General features: G+C 35.6%; 1 protein-coding gene across 1 annotated transcript in view; it reads left to right on the plus strand.

Moving 5' to 3' along the window:
• GUCY1A2 (guanylate cyclase 1 soluble subunit alpha 2) overlaps positions 1 to 25,112 on the plus strand; it is a 274,966-nt gene that overhangs the window by 220,290 nt on the left and 29,564 nt on the right. The gene's annotated exons all lie outside the window — the stretch shown is intronic.

Consider the following 25,112-nt stretch of genomic DNA (forward strand, 5'->3'; position numbering starts at 1 on the left):
TATGTGACATAACAAGGAAACTTTCCTGCTCATTACTTTTCGTAAGCATGTCTTCCAAAAATGTCTAAGGAAATGTAAGGTCAAAAGGATAAGGGTGGGGAAGTGTGTACAAGATAAAGTTAAATTCTTCAAGAAGGAACAGCGCTGATAATTTTAACAATATTCATTTTGATGAGCACACAGGAAGACATTTGCTAAGTGGAAATTTCCAAAGGCTCTCACGCACTCAACTTTCTTGTTTTCAGTACCCTTTTCAATTCTGAGTGATAGCAAACTGTATTTCCTTCACTTAATGCAGTAATGGATGGCAGATAGGTATACTCATAATTTAATAATGATGTATATTGGACATCCATGGTTTTCCTGGTAGTTCAATTCTGACCTAGTTTCTAAATTAGAACGTGATTCATCTAAGATTGGGGTGGATTCATAAACTAGGGACTTACAAAAAAGGTAACCTTTTAGTTCTCAGGTATTATATTAAACACAGGAGTTTTGTATCCAACTCTGGGCATGTTCATAGATTTAATTCATTTTGACAGATATTTACTGAGTGCCTCTTATGTATGAAACACTGTTCTAGGAATTCGTTTCTCAAATGGAGAAGATTCTGGCATGTGCTATCTCATGTGAGGAACTAAAGATTAAAAAAAATTGATGACTTTCCCTGACCTCAGTGAGCTATAAACTAGTGGGAGAGAGACATGTAAACATGTGATCCTATGTAAGTGGAAAATTAGTATATGATAACATATGAAAGATCAAAGAGAATCCAACTGCAACCTGTAGCCATGAAAAATACCAGTTCAGTATTAACACAGAGTAAATAGTGGGTAATCAAGGACACGAAATGAAACATACTGGGCAGAAACCACATCGTGGAAGGCTTTGTAGTCAGGCTAAGGACCTTAGCATGACTTTTTTCAAGCAGGGAAAGGAGCACTCTGGTAGATTTGTGGCTTATGAATTTGAAAGGGCAAGCTTGAGAACAGAAAGATCAATTAGCAGATTATTATGGGAGTCCTGTGAAAGATGGTGTAAGTCTGAACTAAAGCAGCAGTGTTAAAGGGGATGGAGAAGGGTTCAAAAATACATATGAATCTGAACTGACAGAAATTATTGTTTGATTAGACGAGGTACAGGAAGGAACAAAAGACTGCTCTCAGGATCCTACCTTGCGTGCTAGCAATTCAGCTGTGTGATACTATGACATGGAAGGGAACCTATCAAAGATGAAAAGAATTTTTGATACTTTTATTTACCTTATTTATACTATACACATACTTTTATACTATACTATATCTATACTTTTATTTAATTTTTCTTATTATTAAAACCTAAAGAAAACTCTTAGATTAGCAGACAAATACCAAACAAAACCAAAATTGGATCTTCATGAGAAGAACACTTCTGAAGTTCAGAAAATCTTAAATATCTCTTTACCTGTTGAGAAGTCAGCCATTTGAAATTCCATGTGCCTGTTTTTTTTTTTTTTCCCTCCACTTATTATTTGATTTTGTTGCATATATTTTGGTAACAACATGAACTGTGATAACTCAAATGGCACTCAACTGGAAGATAGTAATTGCTAAGTAAGTAATACTAAGTAGATGTAGGAAGGTCATTTCTTTTTATCAAATGATCAATCTGTTAGTCTGAGAGAAGAAAAATGAGCAGCCTTGTTACATATTCAAATGTCATAACTTTACTCAGTCTTATCTATTGAGCTATATGCACTATGTAGAAATGAATATTAGTCAAATTGATGAAGCAATTATCCAGATTAAGAACTAAAAGGATTCAGTGCACTTGATTGTGACATTTTATTTAGTGGTAAAATCTATTATGGTCATGGTAATTGCTTGTGTCTGCAAGATGAGGAGAGGTTACATGTATTTGTTGTCTTGACGTTATCATCATCGTAAATTTTTTTCTAAACACCTACATGTGGGTGGTGCTAGAAGTACCACACTTTTGTTAAAAGCATTACATTTCTTTCTTTCAGAATAATTTGGCGATGGTACAAAATTTATCACCTTTTATTTTGGTCCCTTAAATCCTCCTATTTCCAGTAACTTCTCTGCTTCTACTAACGGAACACCATATCTGATTCTTTGAAGCTCAATTTCTATGATTATTCTGTATTTTTTCTTCTTCCTTTCCCCATGATACACAATGCCATCACACCTTGCTGATCCTTTCATTACACTGCTTTTTCATTCAGTAAAAATGTGATATCTCCCTCCTCATGTTCAAGCTTCAGTGTGCAGCTCTTGAGCTACACTGTCACATTTGTGGGGCTGAGCCACACGTGGCTAGTGAGCTCTTTAGATATGGCTAGTCTGAATTGAGATGTGCTGTAAATAAAAATTACATACCAGATTTCAAACACTTTCTATAAATAAAGGAACATAAAAGTCTCAATAATTTTCAATTTGATTACTGTTTGAAATGGCAATATTTCAGATATATTAGGTTAAATAAAATATATTGTTAAACTAATTTCACCTGTTTTTTATTTTTAATATGGCCACTAGAAAATTTTAATTTCACATGTGGCTTACATTTGTGGCCTGCATTGTATTTCTGTTGGACAGCACTGCAATAAAGGATGCTAGAGTTAAAGAAGGTATGTTTTCTACCCTGAGGTCATGCAGCTAGATATGAAGGTAACTATAATATCATAACGTGATAAGATCCCCAGAAGGATGTAAGAGAAGAGTGAGTAATCATTTCTGACAGAGCTTCCGAGGAAGCATCCATGGAAGAAGTGATAGTGGACCATCACAGGAAGAGGATAGGAGTATTAGCATTTCAAGTAGAGAAAACAACCTCCGTCAGGTCTGTCGACAAGAAAGAGGCTGCTGAAATAATCTCCTCAAATATTATTTAATCACATTGCTTCACTATGGCCAACCAGGGACACTAAAAATATATCAGGAAAATATTTCAACCCCCCTACCAATTCTCCTCAACAGCATGTTTCCACTTCCATGCCTACTTCCAGCAAGAACGACCCCTCTCAGTGGGGATGTAGAGGGAGTGTTGCTTTATGACAGACTAGAGAGATGCTACTTCAGTCATGCGGATAGGGAACTTTGAGGAGCTGGCCTTTGGTTGTGGATACTGAAATGGAAAGGTAAGATGTAGCTCATCTAACACCTGTGGCTAACTCCAATAGGGAATGGAAAGAGAAGAGTAGAATTCCTAATAGTATGTCTCCTGAGAATTAAGATATCTTATTATTCACCATAAAGTATTTGATGAGTGGGGACAAGTGAATGAAAGAAAAAGAAGGAGAAACGGAATGAAGGAAGTGTGTGGGGGGGTGGGGTTTATAGGAATGGTTTATAGATAGAGATAAGCACATAAAGAAAGTAAGAGAGGAGTGAGGGTTATAGATGAGGCAGTGAAGGGTCTTGCAAGGGTTTGAATTAAGACTCTGGCCTGTGCCACCTTTTGATTGTGGGCAAGTTCCTTAATCTCTCTGAGATTCGGTTCCTGATCTGTAAAATGTATAACAAAGACTTCCATGCAGAGTCGTAAGAATTAGAAATAATGTAAAACATAGTGTCTGCACCTTGTAGTGTTCAATAAGTGTTAGCTATTATGTTTGACCACTCATGGGTTAACTAATTTTGAATGTTTTTCTTATTTTGGCTGATTTCCTAGAAGGAATTGGGCTGGTTAAGTGTCTTAACACAAATCTCTGACCTATTATTTTTAAAGAGAAAATAAAAAAGACAATACAAGGAGAATATTTTATTTAATCAATTCTAAAACACACATTTTTTTCCCCTCCTATTTAACATCAGTGAACCGAGGATATGTGTTAACAGTTGATGATGTCATACAAAAGTCAGCCAGGGTGAGGTAATTGTTATTGTCTGTGCATGTGTAAAGTTGTTACTATTTCTGGTGGCATGTGCACACAAATGCAACCCTAGATGTTTCAATCTACAAACCATTTAAGGATTATTTGAAGAAAGACTGTGAGTCTAGTGATTGTTTTGCTCATCTTCTGGTAAAATCCAGAAGTTTTAACATCAAAGCTTGCTGAAGAGTGGAACCCCTTAAGATGTCACAGAGGATGACATAGATGGGAAAACATGGACAATAATAACTCCAATTTAAAAAATGATTCAGAAGAGTTAGAGTCTAAAAATGAAGAACTTTTAGGAATAACTTCACTAATCATTTTGCTCATATTTTTCTTTTTGTGGGTGCACAGAGTGACTATGACAAAAAATATGTAAATAAGTCTAAAAGAAATATTTTATTAATTGTTAAAGAAAATTCTGAGAGATGTGAAAGCATTGTCATGGTTTAATTGCTTGTGTTTTTTTCCTTTCTTAGTGGTACATGAAATAATCGTGCATCTTATAATTTACGGAGTCTTAAATTCTATGAAGTACAGTATTTTTTCAACCTATTGTGAAAGAGAATAAATAAACAAATGTAGTCCAGGATAATATCCTCAGGTTTACAGGATATTTTTAGTATGTCCTAAGGCCATGGCAGACCAGGGGCAAAATCATGAGGTAAGCAAAGTATGGGTATCTTTGTTTTTGGTTCCTTTTCTTCTCACTCAAATGGAAAAGCAGGTCAGTGTGATCAGAGGGCAAAGGATCTGGAGTGCAAAGACTCGGGTTTTGGTTCCTGCTGCAGTAATTGCTGGGCTTGTGAACTTGTGTGGGTCACATCACCTCTGAGTTTTCTCTGGAGATAAAATATACCCACTTTTATGTTCTTCAGAAGATGATTAGTTTAAGAACACATTTGAAAAGTGCTGTACAATATTAGTTACTATTTAATAGTCCTTCTACTTTTTCTTGTTTTACAGATAAAAAAGGAACTCAGATTTGTTTGTCTAGAGGGGAGAGAGTGGAGGGAGAGTAATATATTGTTATCTATTCACACTCATAATCATACACTATGACTGACCAGTTATAGTCTACAGTCTATATGTGGCCGAATGTTTCAGTCTCCAGGAGTTAGAGGAATACTCCTCTGGGAGGAGTTGGTAAATGCATTCTCAGGAGAGGAATGATAATATATCTAAGAGACTCCCTAATTTCCTTCAGTATTCCAGTTTGGGCATCCTGTTGCCAAGGTTCTTCTGTCTCCTGGCCCAGCATCCTCACTCTTTCCTTCTGGATCTTGAGGACCAGGTTCCCTGCCCAAGCAACTCCTCCTCTCCCACTCTGGGACCCGTGCTAGTTCCCCACCACTCAGTTGGCTGTCTCATTAGGAAGACATGGTCGGTATGCTCTGTATCTCTTGTTCCCTCAGAGCCAGTCTTTCTGTGGCTTCAGTCTACTAAATAGCTAATATCACAAACTAGACAAAAATTTATCTCATTTTAATAAAAATCATTACTTTAAAAATGACCTTGAAGCAGACTTTTTTTACTCTTAAAGAAGTACTAATGGAAATGGGGAGATAATGCTCAAAGGGTACAAACTTCCATTTATAAGATTAACAGGTTTGGGGATCTAATGTACAGCATGGTGATTATAACTAATAATAATGTATCATATACTTGAATGTTGCTAAGAGAGTAGGTATTAAATGTTTTTACCACAAAAAAAGAAATGGTAACTATGTGAGGGGATAGAGGTTATAGATGGTACTATAATGGTAATCATTTTGAAATTTATAAATGTATTAAATCAACACATTGTACACTTTAAACTTACACAATGTTATGTGTCAATTATGTCAATAGAACTGGGAAAAAAGAAGTACTAATTGTGAGACTTAGGTGGAAAGAGAATAGTGCCTTGACCAGTGTTTGGGGAGGTAACTTCTTGAGGAAATATTTCTTATAGCCATCTATCAACATATTATAAGCATTCAGTCAGTTCATTTACACCTTGAGTTAATCTTGCCTAAGGAAATTTAAACATTTCCATTAGACATAGTTAACTTATTCATGTTTCTTAAAATTATGGCTTTCAAATTTTTTGACTACAACTCATAATAAATACATTTTACACCCTAACCCAGAGCACAAATATATGCTTATGTGTGTATGTAAGGTACACATAGTTAAAACAAAAGATTAATAAACAACACAACATTACAACTCACTAAAAGATTGCAACCAGCAGTTTAGAAAACACAGATTTAGAAAGTAAGTCATTTTGGCCAGCTTGATTAGAAATATGTTTGGTAGCCTATAACTTACTTTGCTGGAAAATAAGTATTTCAGAAAGCATTACAGTGTTAAAAGAAAGTGTAACAATCTTAGATTATAATTGTCTGTGATTATTTCATATATGAATTTTCCATTCCTATGTTATTTTTCTCTCAGGGACTGAGTTTCTACACATGATTTTGTAGCATATGAATAAGACAGGGAAAGTGAGGATATTGTTTTTATAAGATCTAGTCTATATTTTCTTCCAGTCTTGTTTCTACTATCTTTTATCCTGTCTTGGGCTTTCTTATCACTTAGCTTTGGTTAAGAAATTATTTCTCTATACATTTGCCTTGTTCACAAGTCAGTTTTCTCTCATTTCTTACTTTCTGTAGTGAAACAAATTGTCCATCCTAAAGACAGAGCTTAAAGAATTTCCTGCTCCCAATATTGATTTTTCACTAAGTCTAATCCCATTAAACATTTCACTGTTAGGGATAATATATTTTTTGTTTTTCTTCAAGGAAATACTTCATCATCATCACCATCATCATCATCATCTCGGCCTAAATATGTTGTTGACAATATGGAAAGGCAATTATAATATTTGATATTTAAATATCTTATAATAGGTTAAGGATTCATTAAATATTTCATTTTGTCATAGTGAACAAATTCAATAAAGGTGGATAAATGTCTTATGAAGCTAACCTTATCTACATAGGATTGAAGAATATGAATATAAAATATACCATCTTAATTAAAGAAAGTTGTTTAGACATCTGAGTGACTTTTTTTATCACTTTAGAATAATGTGCTTTGTTATGCCAGTGTAGAAAATAGACTATAATTGTTCATTCGTTCCATTCATTCCAGAAAGATAACTTTTGGAGATTAAAGATATACGTGGATACAAAAATATTACAATCTAGAATAGGAAGCCAGGTTTATAAAAAATAGTCAAATTTTACAATACGATCGATGAACTAGTTGAAGTATATACAGAGTACAGTGGTAATGAGGAAGGAAGGATTAGATGTCTTGAGAGAAGTGTTCAAAAAAAGAGCTCACAAAAGATGGGCTCCCCAAGCTGGATCTTGATGGACACACAGAGGGGAAATTATTCCAAAGGAGAAAATAGTTATGAGAAACTATCAAGATTTTTTCAATTTTCCTAGCCTGCCATAATTAATTGTGATGACTCTGGCAGGTATGACATCTTCTAAATTTACAAAAAGAGCTATTTTGTCATTGAAAGAGTCGTTTTTTCCTTGCTACTTTTACAATAATAGGCTGGCTTTTGTCATTGCAGAAAATGGTCTCTAATTAAATTTTACTGAACTTCTAAAGAGCAGTTTCCACTAAATGGCTTTATGTTTTTTACCTTTATTTTTCTCAGCTAAGACATGGCCGCTACAACAAAAAGCAAGACCTTTTAAAATATACCTCTTAGTTTCCTGGCAAATTTGCTCATTTGCAAAGTCACACACCCAGCCCACAGAAATGAAAAATTATTTTGGTCATTCAATTGGCAATGCTTTTTATACAAACAGGCCAGAAATACTAGAAGGATTTGAAAAGTCTTAAAAATCTGAAATTGCAAAGCTCTGAGTTTGTATTGCAGAGTGGCAGCAAAACAGAGCAGACCCCACCAGTTCTTCCCTCCTGATTTCAGCCCCCATATCTAGCTCCTTGCCAGGTTTTAAACAGAACAAAGAGCCATTTTTTAAAATATGAATTTGTGGTGGTATGGGATTTTTATTTATTTGTTTATTGTGTGTTTCCATTAGAATGTAAACACTATAAAAGCAGAGACATCGTCTGTTGTATTTATTCTCATATCCTCAACACAGGGAACAAAGTGCAGCACATACTAAGAACTCAACAAATATTTGATGTGTGATTGAATAAAAATAAGTGAAATAAATCAATACTGAAGGAAGTAAATCTTTTTCTCTAGCAATCACACTTTAAATAGAAAGATGTTGTCGCACTGTTATTCTTCTCAAAAGCGGGGGAGAAAGGAATGAGCCTTTTGTGACTGTTTAAACATTGCAATTGAATTTTAGGTATCTGGTTCATTTACTCACTTAACATTTGTTGAACATCTTCTGTTTCTCACACAAGGTAAATAGACATAGTCCCTCCTCTCACAGAATGTAGATTTAGATGGGGTGGCAAATGTATAAACAAGTAAGTGCCATAATATTGATCCTTGGTATTTATAAAATTTACATTCTCAGTTTCAACTATTCACAAATGAGCTCAGAATAGGTATATAATAAATAATATTTTCACCTAGACACGTATTGAAATCACCCATGCTGCAAGGCTGGAACAGGGAGCTAGTCAGTGAGCTTAGATTACTGTTCACCATCTGCATGTCCACATGACTTGTGTTCTGTCTCATTCTTAGATAAACATTTTAGGGAGAAATTATTTGATGCTGTGGCATTGTGAAGTTAGGGATCTCCAAAGATTTGTTGAGGTTTCCAAAGAGATGTCCTCTTCATCTCTTCAGTAGGTTTCAAGAGTCTCGTGTTATTTATACATGCTAAAAAGAGGAATTTGTGAAAGAAACCAAGATAGCAGAGAGGATGGGATGATAAACTGTGGCTGGTGAAGGGTGGGAGCAGGGAGGGCAAGAAGGCAGGGAAGTCTTTATTAAGAGAGAAAATGAAGTGAGTATTGAAGATTAATAGATTGAGTAGAAATTTGACAGTTAATTAAGGTAGAGAGGACAGTACATGTAGAAGAAATATCATGTACAAAAGCCCAGAAGTGTGAAATTATTCAGTAAATTTAGAAAACAATAAGGTACATGGTGCTTTAAGAGCAAAAATTGTACAGGCAGGAGGAGTGTCAGATGAAATGGGCCATTGGCAATGAACCAGATCATTAAGAATTATGGATTCTTTGCAGAGGGGTCTGTATATTATTCAGTGGGAAGTTAGGAGCCATTGAGAGATTCTAATTGGGGAGACACCTATTCAGATGACTGTCTTAGAATGTTTTGGAAAGTACCATCTGGCAGCTTTGTATTGGAAGATTGAAGAGTAACTAGGCTAGATATAGGCAGACAAGTTAGGAGAGTCGTGATAGTTCAGGTAAGAGAATAAGAGCCCGGGCTACGGTAGGAACAGTAGAAATGGAAAAGAGAGGCCAATTAGAGAGAGATTTAGGAGCTAGAATTGACCTGACACTTCCTAAGTGATTTCAGTGTTCAAAGTCTAAATTTCTGAATATAAGTTGTTTTTCCTTATATTTTTAAGAAATCTGTAACATTTTTCCATAAGTGTTATGGGTTTTTCTTTTGGTTTTGTTTTGGTGAGGAAGATTAGCCCTAAGCTAACATCTGTTGCCAATCCTCTTTTTGTTGAGGAAGATTGGCCATAGGCTAGCATCCGTGCCCATCTTCCTCTACTTGCTATGTGGGATGCCTGCCACAGCATGGCTTGATGAGTGGTGCGTAGGTCTGTGACCGGGATCCGAACCTGCAAACCCCAGGCCACTGAAGCAGAGCATGCAAACTTAACCACTACACCACAGGGCCAGCCCCCTTGTGGTTTTTTTTGTCTTGTTGAATTCTTTTTAAATGACTGGGGCAAAGGAACAATTCAAAAATGTGACCTTAGTGCTGTGTTTAGTAGATTGAAAATTCTTCAGAGGCTTAAGAAATTAAGAGTGTCTGTGGTTTTCTTCCAAGATCAAGAGACTAAAGTCATCTAACTAAGAAGCTCATGTCATGCTTTGCATCTTCTCATCTTGCAGATGTGGAAAAATGCCAGTGGCTGGATTGTTTGTCAGATTTGATGAGCCTGGTTCAGGGCACTCTGAGCAGGAAAGCTCTCAAGATGGGCTGCCTCTCTTAGGACATCTCTTGAATTTGGTCTCCCATTGTCAAGATGGACCCCTGACTCTGCCCATCACAATGTGGATGTCCTTCTTACCTGTTTTCTTCTTTCTCCAGACCTTAGGCTGACTCTTGACCTAACATTTGCTTCACTATCAAGGTCTCCTTTTTTCCTGGCTTCAAACTTCATCACTTGACTTCTTATGCATCTCCCCCTTCCTGACTTTGTCCTTCCATTTTGCTCTGACCTATAACCCCTAGCTGCTCTAAAATTTCGGACTCTTGACTTGGCTTGCAATCCTTGGTTTTACTTCTATTGTGAATCTTTTAAATATTCATGTTTTTCAAAATTATTCACCGAGTTCTCCCCCAACCCCCAGCCCATGTTACATACTCTAGTAAGTCTGCCACAGCCATGGCTTCTAGAACCACTTCAAAGCTGATATCTCCCAATTCAAATTTAACTCACATTTAACTCTCCCAGTAAAAATTAACTCACAATCTCCCACCATCTTCATCCGATCCCAAAGGAACTTATTCTTTCTCCTTTAGCCCCTTTTTCAACCCACAACACCCAACACACTAATCCAGGGCATTCTCCTTTATAACTCTCTTTCTTTTATTCTTTACATCCAGTCACTCACCAAGTCTGGTCAGTTTGCTACCTACAAATCTCTCTAGTAAGTCTCTTCCCTTCTATCAACATTACCACTCAAATTTCACTAAGAATTCTTTTGCTCAGCTATATATTTAAAGTCATTCTCCATCCTGTAGCCCATGTTAATATTCTAAATCAGAAATATAATCTACCAATGTACTGTTTAAGTTTTGCTTGTTTACCTAATACATACATATTTATCAATCACCTATTTACATGCCAAGCACTGTGAAAAGATGCAGTGTTATCACAATAAACAAGATAGACATGATCAAGTCTTATACACTTGGTGGCTTTCAGAATCACATCAAAAGTCCTTATAACGCTTGAAATGCATGGTCTGCCCTTGCTTACGTATTGAAAAAATGAGAATCATACTGGGTAAGATTTGCTTTTATTTGGCTGTTCCCCGCAAAAGTACTCCACACTCCATGCATAGCTATATAAAAAGGCAGACGGAAACGATCTGGTGTAAGAAACTAGGGTCCACTGCTGTCATTGTGATAGCCACTGGAGATTCAGACACTTGATAAAACATGCAAATGTCTGTCACTGACTACCTTATAAGCTCATAAAATAAGTTGATATCTTGCCATGTCTAACATTTGGCTCAAAGTACTCTGAAATATTTTTAAGTCCTTTCAATGAGAATATACTCATTATTAATATTATGACAGAAAGTAATTACATATTGAAATGTATTACTTTATGCTAAAAAATGATATTCTACCGTGGCTTGATTTTTGTTTTCATAATACCCTCACATAATTGAAATAACTTTTTAAAAATATATGTTTAAAATTGAAGTATTTGGTATAATTTTGGCAATTGTAGGATATGTATGTCCTCCTACACATGCCATTCAAATGGATATCGTAGCTAGATATTTTAGCAGGTAGTGTCAGTAACAAAGTAGATATTGCCCACATTTTGCTGTGTCTGTAGTTCCTGGTATACAGCTCTCATAGGCAACCCTTTGATAGGTCCACAGGGCAGGTGCCATGGCTCGGACACACTCACTTAACCTGACTTGGCTTGTTTGGTTTGTTCATGTGGTTGTTTTTAACTTGGTAGAAAAAGTAGAGTGAAAGGGAATGGAGGAATACCTTAGGCAAGTTTCTGGCACGTTATTCTTTACATAAATTCATTTTTTAGGATATCCCTTTTATGAAGAGGAACAGTTGAAGAAGACAAAAAACATTTCAAATATCTAATTCGAAAGCCATATTAATTTATATTCTGAGTTTTTTAAAGAAGTGGTTTAAATTCATATTTCACTGCAATATTTATTGAGCCACTACTATATACAGGAAGGCTCTAGTAGATACTGGGAATATAACACTGAGTAAGACAGATGCTATCCTTGTTTTCCCAGAGCTTAGCACCAAGCAGAGGAGACAGATAATGAAAAAAAATTAAAATAAAGTGTAGTAACTGTTAGGAGAGGGAAATACGGTGAATACTATACATACTACTGACACTTAACTTCCCAATGAAAGGCTATGTGGAGAAAGCAACTTCTAAGCTGTGAAAGGTGAGAAGCCATGCAGGTAGATGAAGAATTGAGGAAAGCAGAGGAAACAACTTATGTACAGCCGTGGGGCAGAGATGATGGCTAAGCTGGGGCTGTGAAGATGTTGGGAATTACCCCAGAGAAGTGGTAGAAGGCAGTCCAAGCAGGTGAACAGCAACAACAAAGGGCCAGGGGAGTAAGGCAGCGTGGCGTGTGTAGGAGTCTGCTGGTGACTTGGGACCATAATAAAATATAGCAAAATAACTGTATATATTTTAATAATCTTTTAAAGTCATATGTTAATAAACAAAGTAATAATCAAAAATTTATTTTTTAATAAAGAGATTGGTTTAGTTAAAACTACAGATTTCTTATTCTGAATTCCATGTGTCAGGGGGAATGGGATCAAAACAAAACAAATCAGTACACACTAAGTGTTCTTAAAGTTCTGTGTATGGAGAGATTCCTTAAAATTGACATTGTGTGCATCACACACACACACACACACACACACACACACAGAATTGGTCTTCAGTGACTACTTTGAGTAGGTCTTTCATGTATCAAGTTCCCTTTTTTTTTGTCAGGAAGATTAGCCCTGAGCTAACATCTGTTGCCAATCCTCCTCTTTTTGCTGAGGAAGACTGGCCCTGAGCTAACATCCATGCCCATCTTCCTCTACTTTATATGGAACATGGCCACAGCATGGGTTGGTAAGTGGTGCATAAGTCCCCGACCAGGATCCGAACCTGCAAACCCCGGGCCACCGAAGTGGAGCACGCAAGAACTTAACTGCTACGCCACCGAGCCGGCCCCAAGTTCCCTTTTTAACGAAGCAAGTTTCCTACTCTTTTTTCCTTTTATTTGCTTGGATGGGATCAATGGCATGCTAATTACAAAAAAATACTTCAAACCCTTTCATTTCGAACATGAGAGCTTTTTCTCAAAGCCCAGGTTAAAAGCACAGTGCTAGTTAAATCAGATGACTTGAATTCTAGTCCATGGACTGGTTGATTCGTGAGAATCTATTATTCTTTTATTTTGTGCTAGAGTACACCATCAAAATAAAAATGTCACAGCTGGACGGAAGCAGCACTAAAAGAACAATTTTGAGTTTTGAGTAGTGATTTTAGCCTCAGTTGCTAAGCTTTTTATTTTCTTTTTGTAGCCATTAACTAGTTTCTTCTAGTTTTTAGCTACATTTGGGAGGATCTAAAGATAAAATATTATAAGGTCTGGGATGATGTTACTTTATCAGTTGTTATACTAATGTGATAAGCAGAAGCAGAATTGGGTATACAACCTTTATTCAAGGTCCCTTTTTTAAAGGTGCTTTTAATTCTTAGTTTGCAAATATAGATGAGGGATACAAAGATGAATGAGCATCCAATGATTTCAGTGGTAAAAATATAGTGCTGCAAGTATTTAGAGGAAGGAAAGGGTGACATTTGTATCCAGCATAGAGTTTCCTTTTATTCATTCTTATCAGTTCACTTATTCATTCAACAAAATTTTTAAGACTGTGTACTAAATGCAAAATTCAGTGGTAGATGTTGAAGATACAGAAATAATTTGAAACTGAAAGGGATATTAAAGTAATAGTTCTCAAATATTGGAGAATCCATGGGCTCTTTCGAAAAGCTGATAAACACTATGGATGCAACATACATGCACGACTTGAGGGGATCTGTGGATGCCTTCAAGTCTACCATTGGACCCCTTGGGATTTATGAATACTACTTAATGATTTCTTAATGTCTAGTTTTGTTCATTGTTTGAATTTTGCCACCCAACCCAAGGTTTATTTAAACCTTATTATGGGGTTAACTTTTTTTTCACAGTTTACCCCTAAAATTAATATTGGGCCAGATCTTCCAGACACGTCTTCAGTCAAAATCTGTTGCTGATATTAAGGAGGCAACCTGCTCAGTAAAATGAGCTTGAGCGCCATCTAATGCCCAAATGGAATACATGTTGGTAACAACAGTAATAGACAACAGGATTTAGGGTTGTTATTGCCGTTTGGTTGGTTGGTCGATTGGTTCAATTCTTTCTAAGATTTGTAAATTATTATTTTTTATATTATCACATTCACTTCTTTTATTCCACATCACGATCCCTTGAGTTAGCTGTTACTGTCTAAATTTAAAAATAAGAAACATTTTTAAAGATAAGAAACTTTGTCAATTTATCTTTTTATTGGTGGAAGAGTATATGATTTAGGTTTTTAAATAAACTTTTTACTTTATAACAGTTTTAGATTTTCAGAATAATTATGAAAACGGTACAGAGAGTGTCCGAATACCCCACATCCAGTTTTCCCCAAGTATGATATTGTTGTTATAATTAATGAACTGATATGGATGCATTGTTATTAACTAAAGTCTATACTTTATTCAGATTTCCCCAGTTTTTCCCTAATGTCCTTTTCTGTTCCAAGATCCCATCTAGGATACCACATTACATGTACTCATCTGTCCTTGGGCTTGGTTTTGACAGTTTGATTTACATTTGATGTTTTGTGTATTTGAATTTTATTGTAGCTTTGTTATTTTTCAAAATCTATAAAAGAAATTTTCAAAGAGCACTTTCAGTTGTTCTGTTTCTTTGGTAATGCTATATAACTATTGAAGCAGATTTTATGGAGGTTTGTATCAACATAAATTATCATTATGCATTTTTCATCTTTAATAATGAAAAAAAGGGATTAAGAAAGAAAAGTGCCAAGATGTTCTGATAGAAGGACCAATTCAGTAGAAACCATAAGAATTATGTTTCCATTTGGACTCTTATCCTCACTGGTTGTGTTGTTTAGCAGGCCATTCACCCTTTGTGTTTCAGTTCCCACACCTGTGGGATAAGTTATGTGACTCAGAAAATTTCCCAGCCCTTATACTGTGAGAAGATAATTAAAATTGACCACTATTTTCCTGGTGAAAGTTAATAATCATAATGTTTCATATTGGATATGAGTGAATGCTTATTATGTACCAGCCCAAGCTGGTATACATTATTATTATCTCTATGTTATAGAAGATGAGTTTTAGAGAGTAATTTGCCCAGGATCATACAGCAGATAAGTGATAGGTCACATTCTGAAGCCCATGACAACTTCCAATGAGACAACACAGCTTTCAGCATCCATAAGCCTAAAATGCCCTCCATCCCAGCCGCCACGTTGTTGCTAGGGATCCTCTAATGACCAATACTCCCAGATAAAGAAGTTTCTTTTTGCAGTCCCATTGTCCCTAGGCATGTGAGACTGTATAAAATACTGTAGATGAGGCTGGGTTACTACCCACCCAAAAACAGATGTGCTGAGGTCTCAAGGAAGCCTCTGTCTCCAACCAACTGAAATGTATTAAGTCTGAGGAGTAGTTACAGTTCTACCCTATCTGCTGATATTTTAATTAAACATATATTTTTATTGCTTTTAAAAGTTCTTCAAGAGATATGCAGGAATATTGTGTCTGCTGGGAGCAGAATGGAACTTTGTGTTTCCTTCTCAAAATTGAAAGGCAGTATATATGTGTGCATGCATGTGAAGGAATTTACACAATGCTGGCTAAAACCATTTGCTGGGAAAGAGCAGAACTATGTAAACTTCTTGGCTCCTGCAGTATCAACAATTTGTAGATATATCTGTGAAACTTAAATGATGTTCTACACTTGTGGTTCTCAATGTTGGAGGCACATTAGAAACCCTAGAGAGGGTTAAAAGTCTCAATGCTCAAGCCTCATTCCAGACCCATTAAACCAAAAATCTCTGGAAATGAGATCTAAAACAGCAATTTTAAAGCTCCCTCATTGATTCTAATGTGTAGCGAAGAGTTCTACATTATAACTCAGGAGTCTAGTTTTGTTACTGCACTTTTATTCTAGAGGTAAACTTGTCTATGCTATTTATTCTTAAAATATAAACAAAAAAGTTATGGCTTACACAAGAGGATAATAATTAATGTCTAAATTCAAACTCATTTTTAAATTCTATTTTTTTTGCTTACTTAACTATCAAATGCATTGTTTTCTGTCTGAGATATAGAATTTTTGAGACATCAAATGAACTAAATTTTCCCTAAAGAAATTCAATTATCAACAGTAAGCATGGGCATCATTATAATATATGCCATTTTCTCACAGAGGAAGTTTTATTTTTTTTAAGTAGTGTCTAAGTGGAAAATCATATATTTGCAAGTTTTATTTTTAGTTTTTATAAAATACTAATTTAATATCTAAAATTTTGGAGGCAATATTTGTTGACCATGTGTATACTTTTTCTTAAGGAATAAGATCTCTGTCTTTCTTTGTGTAAGATTTCAAGATCCTTGAAGGAAGATAATAAAGTCTTTCTCTCCTTTGTATTATCCACAATGCCTAGCAAGTGTTTAAGACTGAATTGCTATGTAATAACCTTCAGAAGAAAGAGAGGGATATGAAAGGAAAGGACGGGAAGGGAGGAGAAAGAAGGGATGGGTGAAAGATGAATAAGTCCCCACATTTTGTAGTTTACATTTCCTTTGAGAGATGAAAGACCAGAGGTTATTTTCTTTTCTTTGAAATTGTGCATCTATCAGGTTACTATTAAAAGGGCTCAAACTTGGAGATATTTTTGTTGAAAGGTAAGTTATTCTGTTGGTTGACTTTGGTTGTTGGTCTTGAGAATAAAATTCAAATAAATAAATAAATTTTGATAGATAGATTAATTCATGAATTGGTAAATACACACTTCATACTATTAGAATTCTTTCCTAAATCTCTTTATCCCTTTCAAAGGATTCCATTTCTACGTATTTAAGATTTTCTTAAAATTACTTTTTTTAATTCACAATATTGTAAAATTTCTTTTGTACTAGAAATTTGTTCCAGATTGTCTGTTGTTAAGATCTGCATTTTGACAGAAAATGATTTCCATCAGTTAACAGAGAGAATTACTAAGTTGGTAGCAATATTTTCTAGTGGTAGTCTCAAAATAGAGACTTCTAAGAGCTTTGAAGTTTTAGCAATTAGCAGACTTTGTTAAAAATGAAGCCGTTAACAAGGAAAGACTTTATGATATTAGTAAGAAGTAGATTTCAATCTGTGCAATTAAACAATAAAGATGTACTTAATAGACTAAGTGATATGTCACAGAATGATTTGATTGATGTTACAGATGTGATTAGTAGAATAAGTATTACTTGAGCTTCATTGGTTAGGTAGCCAAAGATTGGAAGTCAGAACAGGGTTTCTAATTCTTGTCTACATATCAGAATGGAAATCAAATGCTGATAGAAAATAGTATCAATCACTTTCTTAAATTCCTTAAATATCTTTATCATCTTTTTATTCTACTGTTACTCTTTATTATAATAAGCAGTTCCATATGTGTTAAGAGTATGGCACTATGTTGTTAAATGACATATCAACTGTCCATATTTCTAGCACAAAATGATGTGTTTCTCAATTGCTAAATTATATGCTGGTTATTTCTAAATACATACATATTTAACTTATGTATCTCAATTGCTTTAAATCAGTTTATTACTTTGAAAAACAATTCTTAAAGCATTTTTTTCTGCACAAAGGTAAACTTCAGATTTAGCTTATAGGCCTTCATAATAACACTTATGACAAGTTGGGTCAAATTTAGATCTTTTATTAGGGTCACATGTATTTAAATAATCACATACACGTTAATTAGTGCCCTGTAAGAAGTAATGGTAAAGCTGAGCCATTTTGTCGTCTCCCCTTAGCAGTCTCTGATATTGTCTTCAGTGCTGTCTGCCATGGGATTCTAGGTGTGCCCTCCTAATCATCTTTTGAAGGGTTCTATCTTTCCCCATCAAAAAATGAAAGCAAGATTACAAACTCATTTTCTCCAACTTCAAAGTACCAATCATTTAAAATTTCACCGTGTTTTATTTTATACAAGTCACTATATTTCTTTTTGCCTCTGAAATGATATGTTACCATACCAGTGATGAGAACAGTTTTTTTGTCAAATATTTTCTATAAAGTGAAATTTATCTATGAATGGTACTTCTGTAATGTTCAAAATAAACACTGTGAGACATTTTGCCCAAAGTGCTATTTGTCCAAGCATATTACTTGAGAACGTGGCATTTTGACACCGTCAGACCGGAGGCTGAGTCCCCTGATAAAAGGGAAAATGCCACATATCGACAGAGATGGTTTCTGTTTTCTTGCACATTGGGGAAACAAGGAGAAATTGTAAAAGCTACATAGATTATGTGAATTGATTGTATTCTTCCTAAAAATCTTGAGCTTTTGAAATAAGAATTTAAAACATTACTTGATTATTTCTTGTCAGGGAAATATTGGTTATTAATAAAAGAATAACAAAAAAATGTGAAAAGAAATTTTATTTATCTCATTTTATTGGTGAAAGGAGTATTTTATGATAAAACTTTGTGATACTTGTTAACTAATACCGGGAGAAGAATGAAGTACTTATTTTCCTCACTCTTGCTGAGCAGTATGAATAATGATTTTAATCTCCTTACTTTTAAAACAGTTAATTAAAGATTTTTCAAAGCTTAAAATTTTAATCATGTATATCTAAGAACAATACTTAAATGCAAACATGAGTAAACAGCTAACTGGCTTTTTCTACTAGAAGTCTTTCTTCTTTTTCTACTGTAGACTATTTTAATTTTGACATTTGTCTTGCTCAAATAAGACCATTTCAACACAAACCGGTATTTGTTTATTAACTTGCTAGCCCGTAATGTTAATCATGGTTTCAGTTTGACTTGGTCATTCCAGAATTAGTAAACTATTTACTGAATTATAAATGGTGTGTGGCATTGTCCTTGACACAATAAGCGATGCAATGGCTACCAAGAGGTGTGGGAAGGGAACTAGTAATTTTTTGAGTGCCTACTATGGATCTATAATTTATCCCATTTGATTTTGATAACAGCCCCACCAAGGAGGTATTATAATTATTATTTTATGAATAACTTCAGAGAGGTTATTAACCTGACTAAATTCATATAGCTAGTGAAAAGAAAGACTTAAGAATCTTTCTTTTGCAAGTGACAGAATAAACAAGATAACGTAAACAATTAAAGGAACGCATTGACTTGAATAACTGAAAAGCTTAGAGTAGGGCTAGCTTCACATGAGGCCGGAGATTGCTGCAAAATTGATGTTACCGTGAACTTGGCTTCCCTTTTGTTCTCTTTGGTTTGCCTACAGAGCTGGCGTCATCCTCAGGTTCCACAAGGTGGTTCCCTGCAGCTTCAAGTCTCCCCATTGTGGCGTCAAAATGGCTCCGGCTGTTCATTGGAACACTGCGCACTGTTCACAAATGTATACCACACCATCTTGGGGAAAAAGAGAGTCTCTTTTTGTAGCTCTCAATCTCTGATATTCGCTCTCTCATTGGCTTATATTGGATCGCTTTCCTTTCTTAAGTTAATTGCTAACACATGGGGACTGGCATACCCTTGCTGGTTTGGGTCTACTCCTGGACCTGGAGGTGGAGTCAGTCCCACAAAACATGCAGGGCTGAGAACAGAAGCAAGTGAATTGCCTGAAGAAAATCATAGTGCTATTGGCTGGAGAATGGCTACTATCATTAAAAAGATGGCAGAGCCAGGATTGCATATAAAGTCTATACCCTTTGGGCTCTGCAACAAAACTACCAACACATAATCTCTGCTTTCAATCTACAAATAGCATTTAGTAGACAGAGACCAGGGACACTAAACATCCCACAATATACAATATAGTTCCCCCCAAAAAGGAATTATCTGACCCAAAATGCCAAGATAGTGCCTAGATTGAGGAAGCTTATTCTATATGATCTGATGGGCATACTCCCTCAGCCTCATGTCCTGCCTCTCTCTTCCTTTTTCTTTAAGCAACAGCCGCCTTGACTTGCCTTCCTTCAGTACTCAAATGCACCACAGTTCTTCAGTCTTAGGATCTTTGCATATTATTTCTACTCTACCAGGATGCTCCCCTCCCCTGCTTCTGACTACAGCTGTGCCATGCCTCCCCACTGAGCCAAAGCCAATCCTTCTTCAGCACTGAGCTCAAAGGGTACTTTTTCAAGGGAGATTTCATGAGTCTCCCAGACTCGGTCAGCCCCACATCCCTGTTGCCCGTATTCTTCCCTCTTTTACACTTTAACTTTTTAGCATTTATCATAATTTCCATTAGCTATTCTTTTACGTCAAATGAAAACTCTAGGAAGGCAAGGAACATACATCTTTTGTTCCCCTTTATACCCTGAGCATGTAGTACAGTCTGGATGGTATTTCAGGTGAGGCAACCAACACGAGTAAAAGCTCAGAGGCGTGGATATGCCAGGCATTTTTTGGGTGTAGTGACTAGACCAGACAGAAAGATTCTGATGTTGGATTTAATTAATGTATAACTTATTTTTTCTGAGTTTCAACTGGAAAGTGCTAACCTTTCTGTGTATATAAAGTAGGCAAACCAGACTAAATCAAATTTCTTTTTTATTGTCTGACTTAGTCTGATGGACTTTATAGAAACAGCCTGAGGCATCATTTAAATTTGAACACTTTTTATAGTCCACTGAACCCAGAGCCAGGTGACCTAAGGTCTAGGGCTGGCCCTAACACTAATCGCTCTTTTCATTGTGCTCCTCTGGACTTCAGTTTATTTGTAAAATGAGGAAGCTGGACTAATGGATCTGTGCTGCCCTCCCAACCCTAACATTCCTTCTTTACTAAGCCAAAAAGAATTTTGGCTAGCTGAGGTCGAACTATACAAGCCTTCTATTTTTAAGAGATGTAGGAGGAATGTTATCTAAAACTGCAGTTGTTGATGTGCCTTGGCTTAATAAATAATCAGTGGAGTATTATGAGAATAACTGAATCCTTTGATAATTGGGGACTTTGATGTGTCCCAGATTTTTGTATTATTTCATATAGTTCATACAGATGTAGGAGATTGGGTAATAGATACCCTAACCTCAAGATAGATCCTAAGGTTATTATGTTTTTCGATAAATCCCTAGGACAAATACTTTTTTTCATGAACTTTCTCTAAAAAGTGATGTCTAATGAGATTCATGAAAGCTTTGATCTAATTAAAGCATTTATTATTTGATTTTTTATGTATGTTGGTCTACTAAGTTTTTTATGGCTTGCCAGAGGTCTGCTTAGTGCAGGGTTTCTCCTTGGCACTGATATTTTGACTAGAAAATTCTTTGTTGTGCGGAAGCTGTCCTGAGAATCTTTAGCTCTACTGAGTAGATGCCAGTAGCAGCTCCCCACCCCAGTTGTGAAAATAAAAAATGTCTCAAGACATTGCCAAATGTCTTGAGGGGCACAAATGGCCTCAGCTGACAACCACTGGTTTAGTGCAAAGCAATCCTCTTTAGCTAGGGCACATTGGCCAGATGGATGCAAATATTACTGCTTGGTTAACCCATTTAAATAAAGTTAAATCTTGCCAAAATGAATCTAAATCCCTCATTGATAGTTAAATGTATCTCTCTATTTTGTCTAACTGCTAGATGCTCTTGGCATATTCTGAATGAGGCAATCAGTGACTTCCTTATATAGGCAACAATTCCTGAGAAATTTCGATAAGTTGTCAAAAGAATTGCAAAAGAAAATGGAGTCTGATGATTCAGCTTGTAAGTTCCCAATGGTCTGTCCTCACTTCCAAGATTAAATAATTCTCTGTGTCCTGTTCCATTATAGGGTGGTGAGAATGACAGTGAATCTGTGCTATTTTTGTGGTTGTTGATATTCTTGTGCATATTTTAGGTGGCCTTCTAAGAGATAAGAATTTTTTTTAAATAACCATTTCTCCATCCAGCTCCTCAAGGATATCAGTTTTCAGGGTTTTTATCTTCAGCATTTTTCAGTTATAATGATTCTCATTCTGACAATTTGGTTAAAAAAAAGTAGCCTCAGGTCTTTTGAAAGGAGGTAGATGTGGAAGTATATAAGCCTTCTATATAGTTGGTGTGAGGTGTAGAGTCTTTGTCTCAAACAAAAAGCACAGAATAAAGATGCTGTGAAATGTGTGAATGTGATACTCACTTCTGCTCTCCTCCTGCTTAAAAAGATCACTACAGTGATCACAGGCCCAAACTGGTAATCTTAATATCTAAGATCTGGGTGTTTTTTAGGCAAGCCTGTATCGCACAAGGTAATTTAATATAAATAGGCCTTCTGAAAGCAAAGAGAAACCCAAATAAATATGATAATATTGCAAAATACTTTGCTAACTTTAGAGAAAAGTGCTTTACACTTATCTTATTTAAAAGGGATAATACTATTCAGCATTTTTTTCACCCTTAAATCCAAATAGATAATCTCTCATAAGAAATAGGCTTAAATTTTTCGGATAGTTTACTTTCTTAAAAAAAGTATATTTCATTTCTGCTGTCAGCCAATATGGAGTATCAAGTCCTAGATTTATACTCCCACCTTAAACAATTAAAAATCTGGGCAAAATATACAAAAGAATAGTTTTCATGACACTAGATACTAGGCAGTGGAAGATAGCAATCTGAGAGATAAGAAACAAGTAAGATGAAAGATGATTTCCCTGGCATATTGCCTTGGGAGACTTCCAGTCTGTGGTGCAGGGAGGAGCAAACTGGGAGGCATCCAACAAACTCCCAGAGTCAAAGAAATGGAGCTGAGAGACTGGGGAGACCGAGGAGGTGAGAGGTCACAGACAGAGTACCAGCAAGGAGAGGATTGCATAAAGACCACCAGAGAGCTTCCAAGGGGCCTCTTATATGTTCTGCAAAGTACTTATTGTTTGTATGTGAGAAAACTACCTGAGCTCAGGAGGGAAAAAACGCTTGATATAATTAGAAGGAAAAGTTCCCAGCACTCACGCAGGACTTGGAAAAAATGCCTGTTCCCATCAGGAAGACTGGAAAACCTCATATATCATCAGCATTGGGTCCAGTACTCAAGGGTTTTTGCTTCAGTAGTGGGGAATAATTAGCCCTGCATAAAACACTGCTCAAGACTTGCCTAACAAATCATAAAAAGCAAGACTTGAAAGGAAAAAACTGTTTCCAAGTAACTTGATTGCATCCTAGGGCAAAGCTCAAGAATAATTATAAGAATACAAACATATCCAGCCCTCAACACAGTCAAATTTATGATGTCTAACATCCAACCAAAAATTACCAGGCATGAAGAAAAGCTGAAAAATATGACCTATAATGATGAGAAAAATCAATCAACCAAGACTTGATAGAGAACTGAAACAGATGTTAGAATTAGCAGACAAGAGTATTAAAACAGTTTTTTAACTGTATTCCATATGTTCAAAAGTTAATTTGATATGTGAAAGGTAAAAGAAATCCACAGTTGAACTTCTAGAGAAGAAAATCACAATGTCTGAGATAAAAAATACGTTAGATGTGATTAACAAAAGATTAGACACTACAAAAGAAAAGATTAGTAAATTTGAAGAGTTGAAATAGAAATTATTCAAAATAAACAGAGAGAAAAAATATTTTAAATGAACAGATAAGTGAATTGTGGAAATACTTCAAACATCCTAATATACATGTAATTGGAGTCTCTGAGAGGGAGAGAAAAAATATTTGAAGAAATAATGACTGAAAATTTTCCAAATTTGACAAAACCTATAAAACCCACAGATCCAAGAGATTCGACATACCCCAAACACAAGAAACATCAAGAAAACAACATCAAGGGAAATCATAACTAAATTTTTCAAAACTAGCAATGCATGGAAAAACTTAAAGTAGCCAGAAGGAAAAGATATTTTACATATGGAGGAATTAAAATAAGATTGACAGCAGATTTCTCATAGGAAACAATGCAAAGGAGGAGATGGTGGAGGAACATCACCAAAGTACTGAGAAAAAACCATTGACCTAGAATTCTACACTCAGTGAAAATATCTTTCAGATATGAAAGCAAAATTTAGACTTTTTCAAACGTACAAAAGCTGAAAGAATCCATCACCCCTGGACCTAACAGTACAAAAAGATGTTTAAGGAAGTCTTTAGGCAGAAGGAAAATGATACCAGATATAACTCTGGATCTACACAAAGGAATGAACATTGCCTTAAATGGTAACTTCTTGACCCTTACCTTTGACTTCTGCTATCTATCTTGCCACATCATAAATTGGAACATGAGGGTGTTCTTGATTCAGCTTCAAGTTTTCTAGCATGGAATATGTGACAAGACATGAGGAGGAACACCTGGTCCCTGACTACAGAGGGGAACAGAGAGAGCTGCCTGACAATCTGGACCACTTACCTGGGAACTGTTACTGAGAAACTAATAAAAGTCTATACTTTTTAGGCATCTATATTTTAGAGTTTTACTGATACTGCAGATTGAACTTCACCTTAATTAAAACAATTATTTTTAAAGCTGTAAAGTTGTGCTTTCTATGTTAAGATCTTTAATCTACTTGGAATTTTTTTTCCACACGAAGACACAGTTGATCTAGAGCATCCTAATACAAATGCCATCTTTTTCTTACTAATCTGAAATGCCAACTCTATCATATATCAGTCACCTTTCTTTCTGGGCTACCTATTCTATTAGTCTATTTCTCTATCTATGCACCAATGTTATGATATCTATGTACTAATTAGATATGTATAGACTTGATGTCTTGTAGGGCAATTATTCCAACCTTTTTTCTTCTTTCTCAAATGTGTCTTGGCTCTTTCTAGCATAGTGAATTTCCAAATAAATTTTAAAATTAGTTTTTAAAAAATAGATGAAGAGGTTATTTGGAGCTACAGCTGGATCAAATTGGTTTTAATGTATCTCATTATGGGTTGATATACACAGAAGTCTCCAGTCCTATGATGAGGGTTAGTCTCAGTGACTTTTTGTCCTCACAACTATAGAAGCAACATCAGGCATGGTAGCGAAGGGGTGACACTTTGCTTACCTAGTAGGCATCTTGAGGTCAGTCTCCTCCTCCCTTTCTCCCAGAC

Source organism: Diceros bicornis, chromosome 7, assembly GCF_020826845.1.
Source record: "Diceros bicornis minor isolate mBicDic1 chromosome 7, mDicBic1.mat.cur, whole genome shotgun sequence".
NCBI classification, from domain to species: domain Eukaryota; kingdom Metazoa; phylum Chordata; class Mammalia; order Perissodactyla; family Rhinocerotidae; genus Diceros; species Diceros bicornis.